This window comes from Salmo trutta, chromosome 8 (genome assembly GCF_901001165.1).
Source record: "Salmo trutta chromosome 8, fSalTru1.1, whole genome shotgun sequence".
NCBI lineage: Eukaryota > Metazoa > Chordata > Actinopteri > Salmoniformes > Salmonidae > Salmo > Salmo trutta.
The window spans coordinates 3,228,691-3,242,827 of NC_042964.1; the positions used below are offsets into that span (position 1 = coordinate 3,228,691).

General features: G+C 43.3%; 13 non-coding genes across 13 annotated transcripts; all 13 read right to left on the bottom strand.

Moving 5' to 3' along the window:
• Positions 1-877: 877 nt before the first annotated feature.
• On the bottom strand, positions 878-950 carry trnar-ucu (transfer RNA arginine (anticodon UCU)). The gene has a single exon. It is a non-coding gene; the product is annotated as a tRNA-Arg (tRNA).
• Positions 951-1,979: 1,029 nt separating this feature from the next.
• trnar-ucu (transfer RNA arginine (anticodon UCU)) lies at positions 1,980-2,052 on the bottom strand. Its single transcript has one exon. It is a non-coding gene; the product is annotated as a tRNA-Arg (tRNA).
• Positions 2,053-3,280: 1,228 nt separating this feature from the next.
• On the bottom strand, positions 3,281-3,353 carry trnar-ucu (transfer RNA arginine (anticodon UCU)). Its single transcript has one exon. It is a non-coding gene; the product is annotated as a tRNA-Arg (tRNA).
• A 1,029-nt stretch (positions 3,354-4,382) lies between these two features.
• trnar-ucu (transfer RNA arginine (anticodon UCU)) lies at positions 4,383-4,455 on the bottom strand. Its single transcript has one exon. It is a non-coding gene; the product is annotated as a tRNA-Arg (tRNA).
• Positions 4,456-4,749: 294 nt separating this feature from the next.
• On the bottom strand, positions 4,750-4,822 carry trnar-ucu (transfer RNA arginine (anticodon UCU)). The gene has a single exon. It is a non-coding gene; the product is annotated as a tRNA-Arg (tRNA).
• Positions 4,823-5,851: 1,029 nt separating this feature from the next.
• trnar-ucu (transfer RNA arginine (anticodon UCU)) lies at positions 5,852-5,924 on the bottom strand. Its single transcript has one exon. It is a non-coding gene; the product is annotated as a tRNA-Arg (tRNA).
• A 294-nt stretch (positions 5,925-6,218) lies between these two features.
• Positions 6,219-6,291, bottom strand: trnar-ucu (transfer RNA arginine (anticodon UCU)). Its single transcript has one exon. It is a non-coding gene; the product is annotated as a tRNA-Arg (tRNA).
• A 1,029-nt stretch (positions 6,292-7,320) lies between these two features.
• On the bottom strand, positions 7,321-7,393 carry trnar-ucu (transfer RNA arginine (anticodon UCU)). The gene has a single exon. It is a non-coding gene; the product is annotated as a tRNA-Arg (tRNA).
• A 1,030-nt stretch (positions 7,394-8,423) lies between these two features.
• On the bottom strand, positions 8,424-8,496 carry trnar-ucu (transfer RNA arginine (anticodon UCU)). The gene has a single exon. It is a non-coding gene; the product is annotated as a tRNA-Arg (tRNA).
• Positions 8,497-10,117: 1,621 nt separating this feature from the next.
• trnar-ucu (transfer RNA arginine (anticodon UCU)) lies at positions 10,118-10,190 on the bottom strand. Its single transcript has one exon. It is a non-coding gene; the product is annotated as a tRNA-Arg (tRNA).
• A 1,153-nt stretch (positions 10,191-11,343) lies between these two features.
• On the bottom strand, positions 11,344-11,416 carry trnar-ccu (transfer RNA arginine (anticodon CCU)). Its single transcript has one exon. It is a non-coding gene; the product is annotated as a tRNA-Arg (tRNA).
• Positions 11,417-12,326: 910 nt separating this feature from the next.
• Positions 12,327-12,399, bottom strand: trnar-ccu (transfer RNA arginine (anticodon CCU)). Its single transcript has one exon. It is a non-coding gene; the product is annotated as a tRNA-Arg (tRNA).
• Positions 12,400-13,926: 1,527 nt separating this feature from the next.
• Positions 13,927-13,999, bottom strand: trnar-ucu (transfer RNA arginine (anticodon UCU)). Its single transcript has one exon. It is a non-coding gene; the product is annotated as a tRNA-Arg (tRNA).
• Positions 14,000-14,137: the final 138 nt, after the last annotated feature.

Below are 14,137 nucleotides of genomic sequence, written 5' to 3' on the forward strand. Positions count from 1 at the left end.
TAAAATCGGACATATCGAGTGCATAGAGGAGTAATGTATCTATAATTCTTAAAATAATTGTTATGCTTTTTGTGAACGTTTATCGTGAGTAATTTAGCAAACTGTTAGTAAATTCAACGGAAGTTTGCCGGGGGTTATGCGTTTTCTGAACGTCACATGCTAATGCAAAAAGCTGTTTTTTGATATAAATATGAACTTGATTGAACAGACATGCATGTATTGTATAACACAATGTCCTAGGTGTGTCATCTGATGAAGATCATCAAAGGTTAGTGCTGCATTTAGCTGTGGTTTGGGTTTTTGTGACATTATATGCTAGCTTGAAAAATGGCTGTCTGATTTTTTCTGGCTGGGCACTCTGCTGACATAATCTAATGTTTTGCTTTCGTTGTAAAGCCTTTTTGAAATCGGACAGTGGGGTTAGATTAACGAGATTCTTGTCTTTAAATAGCCGTAAAATAGTCATATGTTTGAGAAATTGAAGTAATAGTATTTCTAACGATTCAAAAATCGCGCCACTGGAATTTCAGTAGCTGTTACGTAGGTGGGACGAAATCGTCCCACATACCCGAGAGAGTTAACTGCCCAGCATACTTCCACTTCATCACTCCACTTAAAGGCACCCCAAAATAATACTTGAACTCACAATACATGGATTAGGAGGCCAGTTTCTTAGGCCACTGTGGCACTGTCTGATCAGCATGACCTATACGAACTGATAAAAGCAGATAAAAAAAAAAATTCACGAAGGGCACAGAGAGATGCCCATGAAAGTATCCTTTTTTTAATCCCTATTTGCACTTCATTTCTAAAAAAACACTAGCTTCAACATCTTTGTTACATGAACTCTCTTCTTCTTTCCCAAACTGCCTTCATCCACCCCAGATGGGACTCGAACCCACAATCCCTGGCTTAGAAGGCCAGTGCCTTATCCATTAGGCCACTGGGGTACTTGCCAAAACCTACCTTGATAGCAGAGAGTGATTTCGATCCATCGACATCTGGGTTACGGGGCCATCACGCTTCTGCTGCGCCTCTGTAATCAGTGTGACCTATACAAACTGACAGAAGCAGTCAAACAAAGAATCACAGAGGGAACTGAGACATGCCCATGAAATTATGCTATTTTTTATTTATGGTTGCAATTCATTTCTAAAAATAAAAATGGATTGCAGAGGATGGTTTCGATGCATAGACCTCTGGGTTACGGGCCCAGCACGCTTCCGCTGGGACACTGTGCTTTCATCCGCCACTGATAAGACTTACACTCACAATCCCTGGCTTGGGAGGCCAGTTTTTTAGGCCACTGGGGCATGGTGTAATCAGCATGACCTATACGAACTGATAGAAACAGTAAAAAATTAGAATGACGAAGGGCACTGAGACATGCCCATGATATTTAGCTTTTTTTGATCGCTGGTTGCAATTAATTTCTAAAAATTAAGATTGTTAGCAGAGGATGGTTTCCATCCATAGACCTCTGGTTTATGGGCCCAGCATGCTTCCGCTGGGACACTCTGTTTTCAGCCACCCCTGAGAAGACTTAAACTCACAATCTCTCGCTTGGGAGGTCAGTTTTTTAGGCATCCATCGACCTCTGGGTTATGGCAGTTTTTATATTTCTGTTTGCTGAAAACAAACTGGATAGAAGAGGATGGTTTCGATCCATAAATCACTGGGTTAACTGCCCAGCATACTTCCACTTCATCACTCCACTTTCAGGCACCCCAAAATAATACTTGAACTCACAATACATGGATTAGGAGGCCAGTTTCTTAGGCCACTGTGGCACTGTGTGATCAGCATGACCTATACGAACTGATAGAAGCAGATAAAAAAAAGAATCACGAAGGGCACAGAGAGATGCCCATGAAAGTATCCTTTTTTTAATCCCTATTTGCACTTCATTTCTAAAAATACAATGGCTTCAACATCTTTGTTACATGAACTCTCTTCTTCTTTCCCAAACTGCCTTCATCCACCCCAGATGGGACTCGAACCCACAATCCCTGGCTTAGAAGGCCAGTGCCTTATCCATTAGGCCACTGGGGTACTTGTCAAAGTCTATCTTGATAGCAGAGAGTGATTTCGATCAATCGACCTCTGGGTTACGGGGCCATCACGCTTCCGCTGCGCCTCTGTAATCAGTGTGACCTATACAAACTGACAGAAGCAGTCAAACAAAGAATCACAGAGGGAACTGAGACATGCCCATGAAATTATGCTATTTTTTATTTATGGTTGCAATTCATTTCTAAAAATAAAAATGGATTGCAGAGGATGGTTTCGATCCATAGACCTCTGGGTTACGGGGCCATCACGATTCCGCTGCGCCTCTGTAATCAGTGTGACCTATACAAATGGACAGAAGCAGTCAAACAAAGAATCACAGAGGGCACTGAGACATGCCCATGAAATTATGCTATTTTTTATTTATGTTTGCCATTCATTTCTAAAAATAAAAATGGATTGCAGAGGATGGTTTCGATCCATAGACCTCTGGGTTATGGGCCCAGCACGCTTCCGCTGGGACACTCTGCTTTCATCCGCCACTGATAATACTTACACTCACAATCCCTGGCTTGGGAGGCCAGTTTTTTAGGCCACTGGGGCATGGTGTAATCAGCATGACCTATACGAGCTGATAGAAACAGTAAAAAATTAGAATGACGAAGGGCACTGAGACATGCCCATGATATTTAGCTTTTTTTGATCGCTGGTTGCAATTAATTTCTAAAAATAAAGATTGTTAGCAGAGGATGGTTTCCATCCATAGACCTCTGGGTTATGGGCCCAGCATGCTTCCGCTGGGACACTCTGTTTTCAGCCACCCCTGAGAAGACTTAAACTCACAATCTCTGGCTTGGGAGGTCAGTTTTTTAGGCATCCATCGACCTCTGGGTTATGGCAGTTTTTATATTTCTGTTTGCTGAAAACAAACTGGATAGAAGAGGATGGTTTCGATCCATAAATCACTGGGTTAACTGCCCAGCATACTTCCACTTCATCACTCCACTTAAAGGCACCCCAAAACAATACTTGAACTCACAATACATGGATTAGGAGGCCAGTTTCTTAGGCCACTGTGGCACTGTGTGATCAGCAGGACCTATACGAACTGATAGAAGCAGATAAAAAAAAAGATTCACGAAGGGCCCAGAGAGATGCCCATGAAAGTATCCTTTTTTTAATCCCTATTTGCACTTCATTTCTAAAAATACAATGGCTTCAACATCTTTGTTACATGAACTCTCTTCTTCTTTCCCAAACTGCCTTCATCCACCCCAGATGGGACTCGAACCCACAATCCCTGGCTTAGAAGGCCAGTGCCTTATCCATTAGGCCACTGGGGTACTTGCCAAAACCTACCTTGATAGCAGAGAGTGATTTCGATCCATCGACATCTGGGTTACTGGGCCATCACGCTTCTGCTGCGCCTCTGTAATCAGTGTGACCTATACAAACTGACAGAAGCAGTCAAACAAAGAATCACAGAGGGAACTGAGACATGCCCATGAAATTATGCTATTTTTTATTTATGGTTGCAATTCATTTCTAAAAATAAAAATGGATTGCAGAGGATGGTTTCGATGCATAGACCTCAGGGTTACGGGCCCAGCACGCTTCCGCTGGGACACTGTGCTTTCATCCGCCACTGATAAGACTTACACTCACAATCCCTGGCTTGGGAGGCCAGTTTTTTAGGCCACTGGGGCATGGTGTAATCAGCATGACCTATACGAACTGATAGAAACAGTAAAAAATTAGAATGACGAAGGACACTGAGACATGCCCATGATATTTAGCTTTTTTTGATCGCTGGTTGCAATTCATTTCTAAAAACAAAGATTGTTAGCAGAGGATGGTTTCCATCCATAGACCTCTAGGTTATGGGCCCAGCATGCTTCCGCTGGGACACTCTGTTTTCAGCCACCCCTGAGAAGACTTAAACTCACAATCTCTGGCTTGGAGGTCAGTTTTTTAGGCATCCATCGACCTCTGGGTTATGGCAGTTTTTATATTTCTGTTTGCTGAAAACAAACTGGATAGAAGAGGATGGTTTCGATCCATAAATCACTGGGTTAACTGCCCAGCATACTTCCACTTCATCACTCCACTTAAAGGCACCCCAAAATAATACTTGAACTCACAATACATGGATTAGGAGGCCAGTTTCTTAGGCCACTGTGGCACTGTGTGATCAGCATGACCTATACGAACTGATAAAAGCAGATAAAAAAAAAGATTCACGAAGGGCACAGAGAGATGCCCATGAAAGTATCCTTTTTTTAATCCCTATTTGCACTTCATTTCTAAAAATACAATGGCTTCAACATCTTTGTTACATGAACTCTCTTCTTCTTTCCCAAACTGCCTTCATCCACCCCAGATGAGACTCGAACCCACAATCCCTGGCTTAGAAGGCCAGTGCCTTATCCATTAGGCCACTGGGGTACTTGCCAAAACCTACCTTGATAGCAGAGAGTGATTTCGATCCATCGACCTCTGGGTTACGGGGCCATCACGCTTCCGCTGCGGCTCTGTAATCAGTGTGACCTATACAAACTGACAGAAGCAGTCAAACAAAGAATCACAGAGGGAACTGAGACATGCCCATGAAATTATGCTATTTTTTATTTATGTTTGCAATTAATTTCTAAAAATAAAAATGGATTTCAGAGGATGGTTTCGATCCATAGACCTCTGGGTTACATGAACTCTCTTCTTCTTTCCCAAACTGCCTTCATCCACCCTAGATGAGACTCGAACCCACAATCCCTGGCTTAGAAGGCCAGTGCCTTATCCATTAGGCCACTGGGGTACTTGCCAAAACCTACCTTGATAGCAGAGAGTGATTTCGATCCATCGACATCTGGGTTACGGGGCCATCACGCTTCTGCTGCGCCTCTGTAATCAGTGTGACCTATACAAACTGACAGAAGCAGTCAAACAAAGAATCACAGAGGGAACTGAGACATGCCCATGAAATTATGCTATTTTTTATTTATGGTTGCAATTCATTTCTAAAAATAAAAATGGATTGCAGAGGATGGTTTCGATCCATAGACCTCTGGGTTAGGGGCCCAGCACGCTTCCGCTAGGACACTGTGCTTTCATCCGCCACTGATAAGACTTACACTCACAATCCCTGGCTTGGGAGGCCAGTTTTTTAGGCCACTGGGGCATGGTGTAATCAGCATGACCTATACGAACTGATAGAAACAGTAAAAAATTAGAATGACGAAGGACACTGAGACATGCCCATGATATTTAGCTTTTTTTGATCGCTGGTTGCAATTCATTTCTAAAAACAAAGATTGTTAGCAGAGGATGGTTTCCATCCATAGACCTCTAGGTTATGGGCCCAGCATGCTTCCGCTGGGACACTCTGTTTTCAGCCACCCCTGAGAAGACTTAAACTCACAATCTCTGGCTTGGAGGTCAGTTTTTTAGGCATCCATCGACCTCTGGGTTATGGCAGTTTTTATATTTCTGTTTGCTGAAAACAAACTGTATAGAAGAGGATGGTTTCGATCCATAAATCACTGGGTTAACTGCCCAGCATACTTCCACTTCATCACTCCACTTTAAGGCACCCCAAAATAATACTTGAACTCACAATACATGGATTAGGAGGCCAGTTTCTTAGGCCACTGTGGCACTGTGTGATCAGCATGACCTATACGAACTGATAGAAGCAGATAAAAAAAAAGAATCACGAAGGGCCCAGAGAGATGCCCATGAAAGTATCCTTTTTTTAATCCCTATTTGCACTTCATTTCTAAAAATACAATGGCTTCAACATCTTTGTTACATGAACTCTCTTCTTCTTTCCCAAACTGCCTTCATCCACCCCAGATGGGACTCGAACCCACAATCCCTGGCTTAGAAGGCCAGTGCCTTATCCATTAGGCCACTGGGGTACTTGCCAAAACCTACCTTGATAGCAGAGAGTGATTTCGATCCATCGACATCTGGGTTACGGGGCCATCACGCTTCTGCTGCGCCTCTGTAATCAGTGTGACCTATACAAACTGACAGAAGCAGTCAAACAAAGAATCACAGAGGGAACTGAGACATGCCCATGAAATTATGCTATTTTTTATTTATGTTTGCAATTAATTTCTAAAAATAAAAATGGATTTCAGAGGATGGTTTCGATCCATAGACCTCTGGGTTACATGAACTCTCTTCTTCTTTCCCAAACTGCCTTCATCCACCCTAGATGAGACTCGAACCCACAATCCCTGGCTTAGAAGGCCAGTGCCTTATCCATTAGGCCACTGGGGTACTTGCCAAAACCTACCTTGATAGCAGAGAGTGATTTCGATCCATCGACATCTGGGTTACGGGGCCATCACGCTTCTGCTGCGCCTCTGTAATCAGTGTGACCTATACAAACTGACAGAAGCAGTCAAACAAAGAATCACAGAGGGAACTGAGACATGCCCATGAAATTATGCTATTTTTTATTTATGGTTGCAATTCATTTCTAAAAATAAAAATGGATTGCAGAGGATGGTTTCGATGTATAGACCTCTGGGTTATGGGCCCAGCACGCTTCCGCTAGGACACTGTGCTTTCATCCGCCACTGATAAGACTTACACTCACAATCCCTGGCTTGGGAGGCCAGTTTTTTAGGCCACTGGGGCATGGTGTAATCAGCATGACCTATACGAACTGATAGAAACAGTAAAAAATTAGAATGACGAAGGACACTGAGACATGCCCATGATATTTAGCTTTTTTTGATCGCTGGTTGCAATTCATTTCTAAAAACAAAGATTGTTAGCAGAGGATGGTTTCCATCCATAGACCTCTAGGTTATGGGCCCAGCATGCTTCCGCTGGGACACTCTGTTTTCAGCCACCCCTGAGAAGACTTAAACTCACAATCTCTGGCTTGGAGGTCAGTTTTTTAGGCATCCATCGACCTCTGGGTTATGGCAGTTTTTATATTTCTGTTTGCTGAAAACAAACTGGATAGAAGAGGATGGTTTCGATCCATAAATCACTGGGTTAACTGCCCAGCATACTTCCACTTCATCACTCCACTTTAAGGCACCCCAAAATAATACTTGAACTCACAATACATGGATTAGGAGGCCAGTTTCTTAGGCCACTGTGGCACTGTGTGATCAGCATGACCTATACGAACTGATAGAAGCAGATAAAAAAAAACAATCATGAAGGGCACAGAGAGATGCCCATGAAAGTATCCTTTTTTTAATCCCTATTTGCACTTCATTTCTAAAAATACAATGGCTTCAACATCTTTGTTACATGAACTCTCTTCTTCTTTCCCAAACTGCCTTCATCCACCCCAGATGGGACTCGAACCCACAATCCCTGGCTTAGAAGGCCAGTGCCTTATCCATTAGGACACTGGGGTACTTGCCAAAACCTACCTTGATAGCAGAGAGTGATTTCGATCCATCGACATCTGGGTTACGGGGCCATCACGCTTCTGCTGCGCCTCTGTAATCAGTGTGACCTATACAAACTGACAGAAGCAGTCAAACAAAGAATCACAGAGGGAACTGAGACATGCCCATGAAATTATGCTATTTTTTATTTATGGTTGCAATTCATTTCTAAAAATAAAAATGGATTGCAGAGGATGGTTTCGATGCATAGACCTCTGGGTTACGGGCCCAGCACGCTTCCGCTGGGACACTGTGCTTTCATCCGCCACTGATAAGACTTACACTCACAATCCCTGGCTTGGGAGGCCAGTTTTTTAGGCCACTGGGGCATGGTGTAATCAGCATGACCTATACGAACTGATAGAAACAGTAAAAAAATAGAATGACGAAGGACACTGAGACATGCCCATGAAATTATGCTATTTTTTATTTATGGTTGCAATTCATTTCTAAAAACAAAGATTGTTAGCAGAGGATGGTTTCCATCCATAGACCTCTAGGTTATGGGCCCAGCATGCTTCCGCTGGGACACTCTGTTTTCAGCCACCCCTGAGAAGACTTAAACTCACAATCTCTGGCTTGGGAGGTCAGTTTTTTAGGCATCCATCGACCTCTGGGTTATGGCAGTTTTTATATTTCTGTTTGCTGAAAACAAACTGGATAGAAGAGGATGGTTTCGATCCATAAATCACTGGGTTAACTGCCCAGCATACTTCCACTTCATCACTCCACTTAAAGGCACCCCAAAATAATACTTGAACTCACAATACATGGATTAGGAGGCCAGTTTCTTAGGCCACTGTGGCACTGTGTGATCAGCATGACCTATACGAACTGATAGAAGCAGATAAAAAAAAAGAATCACGAAGGGCACAGAGAGATGCCCATGAAAGTATCCTTTTTTTAATCCCTATTTGCACTTCATTTCTAAAAATACAATGGCTTCAACATCTTTGTTACATGAACTCTCTTCTTCTTTCCCAAACTGCCTTCATCCACCCCAGATGAGACTCGAACCCACAATCCCTGGCTTAGAAGGCCAGTGCCTTATCCATTAGGCCACTGGGGTACTTGCCAAAACCTACCTTGATAGCAGAGAGTGATTTCGATCCATCGACCTCTGGGTTACGGGGCCATCACGCTTCCGCTGCGGCTCTGTAATCAGTGTGACCTATACAAACTGACAGAAGCAGTCAAACAAAGAATCACAGAGGGAACTGAGACATGCCCATGAAATTATGCTATTTTTTATTTATGTTTGCAATTCATTTCTAAAAATAAAAATGGATTGCAGAGGATGGTTTCGATCCATAGACCTCTGGGTTATGGGCCCAGCACGCTTCCGCTGGGAAACTCTGCAGCCGCCCCTGACAAGACTTAAACTCACAATCCCTGGCATGGGAGGCCAGTTTTTTAGGCATCTGGGGCATGGTGTTATAGCATGACCTATACAAACTGATAGAAACAGTAAAAAAAAAGAATCATTTAGGGCACTGAGACATGCCCATGATATTTAGCTTTTTTGAACGCTGGTTGCAATTAATTTGTAAAAATAAAGATTGTTAGCAGTTTTTATATTTCTGTTTGCTGAAAACAAACTGGATAGAAGCGGATGGTTTCGATCCATAAATCACTGGGTTAACTGCCCAGCATACTTCCACTTCATCACTCCACTTTAAGGCACCCCAAAATAATACTTGAACTCACAATACATGGATTAGGAGGCCAGTTTCTTAGGCCACTGTGGCACTGTGTGATCAGCATGACCTATACGAACTGATAGAAGCAGATTAAAAAAAAGATTCACGAAGGGCACAGAGAGATGCCCATGAAAGTATCCTTTTTTTAATCCCTATTTGCACTTCATTTCTAAAAATACAATGGCTTCAACATCTTTGTTACATGAACTCTCTTCTTCTTTCCCAGCACACTTCCGCTGGGACACTCTGCTTTCATCCGCCACTGATAAGACTTACACTCACAATCCCTGGCTTGGGAGGCCAGTTTTGTAGGCCACTGGGGCATGGTGTAATCAGCATGACCTATACGAGCTGATAGAAACAGTAAAAAATTATAATGACGAAGGGCACTGAGACATGCCCATGATATTTAGCTTTTTTTGATCGCTGGTTGCAATTAATTTCTAAAAATAAAGATTGTTAGCAGAGGATGGTTTCCATCCATAGACCTCTGGGTTATGGGCCCAGCATGCTTCCGCTGGGACACTCTGTTTTCAGCCACCCCTGAGAAGACTTAAACTCACAATCTCTGGCTTGGGAGGTCAGTTTTTTAGGCATCCATCGACCTCTGGGTTATGGCAGTTTTTATATTTCTGTTTGCTGAAAACAAACTGGATAGAAGAGGATGGTTTCAATCCATAAATCACTGGGTTAACTGCCCAGCATACTTCCACTTCATCACTCCACTTTAAGGCACCCCAAAATAATACTTGAACTCACAATACATGGATTAGGAGGCCAGTGTCTTAGGCCACTGTGGCACTGTGTGATCAGCATGATCTATACGAACTGATAGAAGCAGATAAAAAAAAAGAATCACTAAGGGCACAGAGAGATGCCCATGAAAGTATCCTTTTTTTAATCCCTATTTGTACTTCATTTCTAAAAATACAATGACTTCAACATCTTTGTTACATGAACTCTCTGCTTCTTTCCCAAATTGCCTTCATCCACCCCAGATGGGACACGAACCCACAATCCCTGGCTTAGAAGGCCAGTGCCTTATCCATTAGGCCACTGGGGTACTTGCCAAAACCTACCTTGATAGCAGAGAGTGATTTCGATCCATCGACCTCTGGGTTACAGGGCCATCACGCTTCCGCTGCGCCTCTGTAATCAGTGTGACCTATACAAACTGACAGAAGCAGTCAAACAAAGAATCACAGAGGGAACTGAGACATGCCCATGAAATTATGCAATTTTTTATTTATGTTTGCAATTAATTTCTAAAAATAAAAATGGATTGCAGAGGATGGTTTCGATCCATAGACCTCTGGGTTATGGGCAAAGCACGCTTCCCTGGGACACTCTGCTTTCATCCGCCACTGATAAGACTTACACTCACAATGCCTGGCTTGGGAGGCCAATTTTTTAGGCCACTGGGGCGTGGTGTAATCAGCATGACCTATACGAACTGATAGAAACATTAAAAAATTAGAATGACGAAGGACACTGAGAAATGCCCATGATATTTAGCTTTTTTTGATCGCTGGTTGCAATTCATTTCTAAAAATTAAGATTGTTAGCAGAGGATGGTTTCATCCATCAACCTCTGGGCCCATCACGTTTCCGCAGCGCCACTCTGCTTCAACCCACGGAGGGCACTGAGACATGCCATTGATATTATGCTTTTTTTTATCCCTGGTTGCAGTTAATTTCTGAAAATAAAAATGGATTGCAGAGGATGGTTTCGATCCATAGACCTCTGGGTTATGGGCCCAGCACGCTTCCGCTGGGACACTATGCTTTCATCCGCCACTGATAAGACTTCCACTCACAATCCCTGGCATGGGAGGCCAGTTTTTTAGGCATCTGGGGCATGGTGTTATAGCATGACCTATACGAACTGATAGAAACAGTAAAAAAAAGAATCACGTAGGGCACTGAGACATGCCCATGATATTTAGCTTTTTTTGATCGCTGGTTGCAATTAATTTCTAAAAATAAAAATTGTTAGCAGAGGATGGTTTCATCCATCAACCTCTGGGCCCATCACGTTTCCGCAGCGCCACTCTGCTTCAACCCACGGAGGGCACTGAGACATGCCCATGATATTTAGCTTTTTTTGATAGCTGGTTGCAATTAATTTCTAAAAATAAAAATTGCAAGCTGAGGATGGCTTCAGTTCATCGACCTCTGGGCCCAGCACGTTTCCACAGCGCCACTCTGCTTGAACCCACCCCAGAAGGGACTCGAACCCTCAATCCCTGGCTTAGGAGGCCAGTGCCTTATCCATTAGGCCACTGGGGCACTGTGAAGTTAGCATGACCTATGCAAACTGATAGAAGCACTAAGGAAAATATATAATGGAAGGCAATGAGAAATGCCCATGAAATTATGCTTTTTTTCATTTATGTTTGCACTTCATTGCTAAAAATAAATCTGGATAGCAGAGGATGGTTTCCATCCATCGACCTCTGGGTTATGGGCCCAGCACGCTTCCGCTGGGAACCTCTGTTTTCAGCCACCCCTGACAAGACTTAAACTCACAATCCCTGGCATGGGAGGCCAGTTTTTTAGGCATCTGGGGCACGGTGTTATAGCATTACCTATACGAACTGATAGAAACAGTAAAAAAAAGAATCACGTAGGGCACTGAGACATGCCCATGATATTTAGCTTTTTTTGATCGCTGGTTGCAATTAATTTCTAAAAATAAAGATTGTTAGCAGAGTATGGTTTCATCCATCAACCTCTGGGCCCATCACGTTTCCGCAGCGCCACTCTGCTTCAACCCACGGAGGGCACTGAGACATGCCATTGATATTATGCTTTTTTTATCCCTGGTTGCAGTTAATTTCTGAAAATAAAAATGGATTGCAGAGGATGGTTTCGATCCATAGACCTCTGGGTTATGGGCCCAGCACGCTTCCGCTGGGACACTCTGCTTTCATCCGCCACTGATAAGACTTCCACTCACAATCCCTGGCATGGGAGGCCAGTTTTTTAGGCATCTGGGGCATGGTGTTATAGCATGACCTATACGAACTGATAGAACCATAAAAAAAAGAATCACGTAGGGCACATGCCCATGATATTTAGCTTTTTTTGATCGCTGGTTGCAATTAATTTCTAAAAATAAAAATTGCAAGCTGAGGATGGCTTCAGTTCATCGACCTCTGGGCCCAGCACGTTTCCACAGCGCCACTCTGCTTGAACCCACCCCAGAAGGGACTCAAACCCTCAATCCCTGGCTTAGGAGGCCAGTGCCTTATCCATTAGGCCACTGGGGCACTGTGAAGTTAGCATGACCTATACAAACTGATAGAAGCACTAAGGAAAATATATAATGGAAGGCAATGAGAAATGCCCATGAAATTATGCTTTTTTTCATTTATGTTTGCACTTCATTGCTAAAAATAAATCTGGATAGCAGAGGATGGTTTCCATCCATCGACCTCTGGGTTATGGGCCCAGCACGCTTCCGCTGGGAAACTCTGTTTTCAGCCACCCCTGACAAGACTTAAACTCACAATCCCTGGCATGGGAGGCCAGTTTTTTAGGCATCTGGGGCACGGTGTTATAGCATTACCTATACGAACTGATAGAAACAGTAAAAAAAAGAATCACGTAGGGCACTGAGACATGCCCATGATATTTAGCTTTTTTTGATCGCTGGTTGCAATTAATTTCTAAAAATAAAGATTGTTAGCAGAGGATGGTTTCATCCATCAACCTCTGGGCCCATCACGTTTCCGCAGCGCCACTCTGCTTCAACCCACGGAGGGCACTGAGACATGCCCATGATATTTAGCTTTTTTTGATCGCTGGTTGCAATTCATTTCTAAAAATTAAGATTGTTAGCAGAGGATGGTTTCATCCATCAACCTCTGGGCCCATCACGTTTCCGCAGCGCCACTCTGCTTCAACCCACGGAGGGCACTGAGACATGCCATTGATATTATGCTTTTTTTTATCCCTGGTTGCAGTTAATTTCTGAAAATAAAAATGGATTGCAGAGGATGGTTTCGATCCATAGACCTCTGGGTTATGGGCCCAGCACGCTTCCGCTGGGACACTATGCTTTCATCCGCCACTGATAAGACTTCCACTCACAATCCCTGGCATGGGAGGCCAGTTTTTTAGGCATCTGGGGCATGGTGTTATAGCATGACCTATACGAACTGATAGAACCATAAAAAAAAGAATCACGTAGGGCACTGAGACATGCCCATGAAATTTAGCTTTTTTTGATCGCTGGTTGCAATTCATTTCTAAAAATAAAGATTGTTAGCAGAGGATGGTTTCCATCCATAGACCTCTGGGTTATGGGCCCAGCATGCTTCCGCTGGGACACTCTGTTTTCAGCCACCCCTGAGAAGACTTAAACTCACAATCTCTGGCTTGGGAGGTCAGTTTTTTAGGCATCCATTGACCTCTGGGTTATGGCAGTTTTTATATTTCTGTTTGCTGAAAACAAACTGGATAGAAGAGGATGGTTTCGATCCATAAATCACTGGGTTAACTGCCCAGCATACTTCCACTTCATCACTCCACTTTAAGGCACCCCAAAATAATACTTGAACTCACAATACATGGATTAGGAGGCCAGTTTCTTAGGCCACTGTGGCACTGTGTGATCAGCATGATCTATACGAACTCATAGAAGCAGATAAAAAAAAAGATTCACGAAGGGCACAGAGAGATGCCCATGAAAGTATCCTTTTTTAATCCCTATTTGCACTTCATTTCTAAAAATACGATGGCTTCAACATCTTTGTTACATGAACTCTCTTCTTCTTTCCCAAACTGCCTTCATCCACCCCAGATTGGACTCGAACCCACAATCGCTGGCTTAGAAGGCCAGTGCCTTATCCATTAGGCCACTGGGGTACTTGCCAAAACTGATCTTGATAGCAGAGAGTGATTTCGATCCATCGACCTCTGGGTTACGGGGCCATCACGCTTCCGCTGCGCCTCTGTAATCAGTGTGACCTATACAAACTGACAGAAGCAGTCAAACAAAGAATC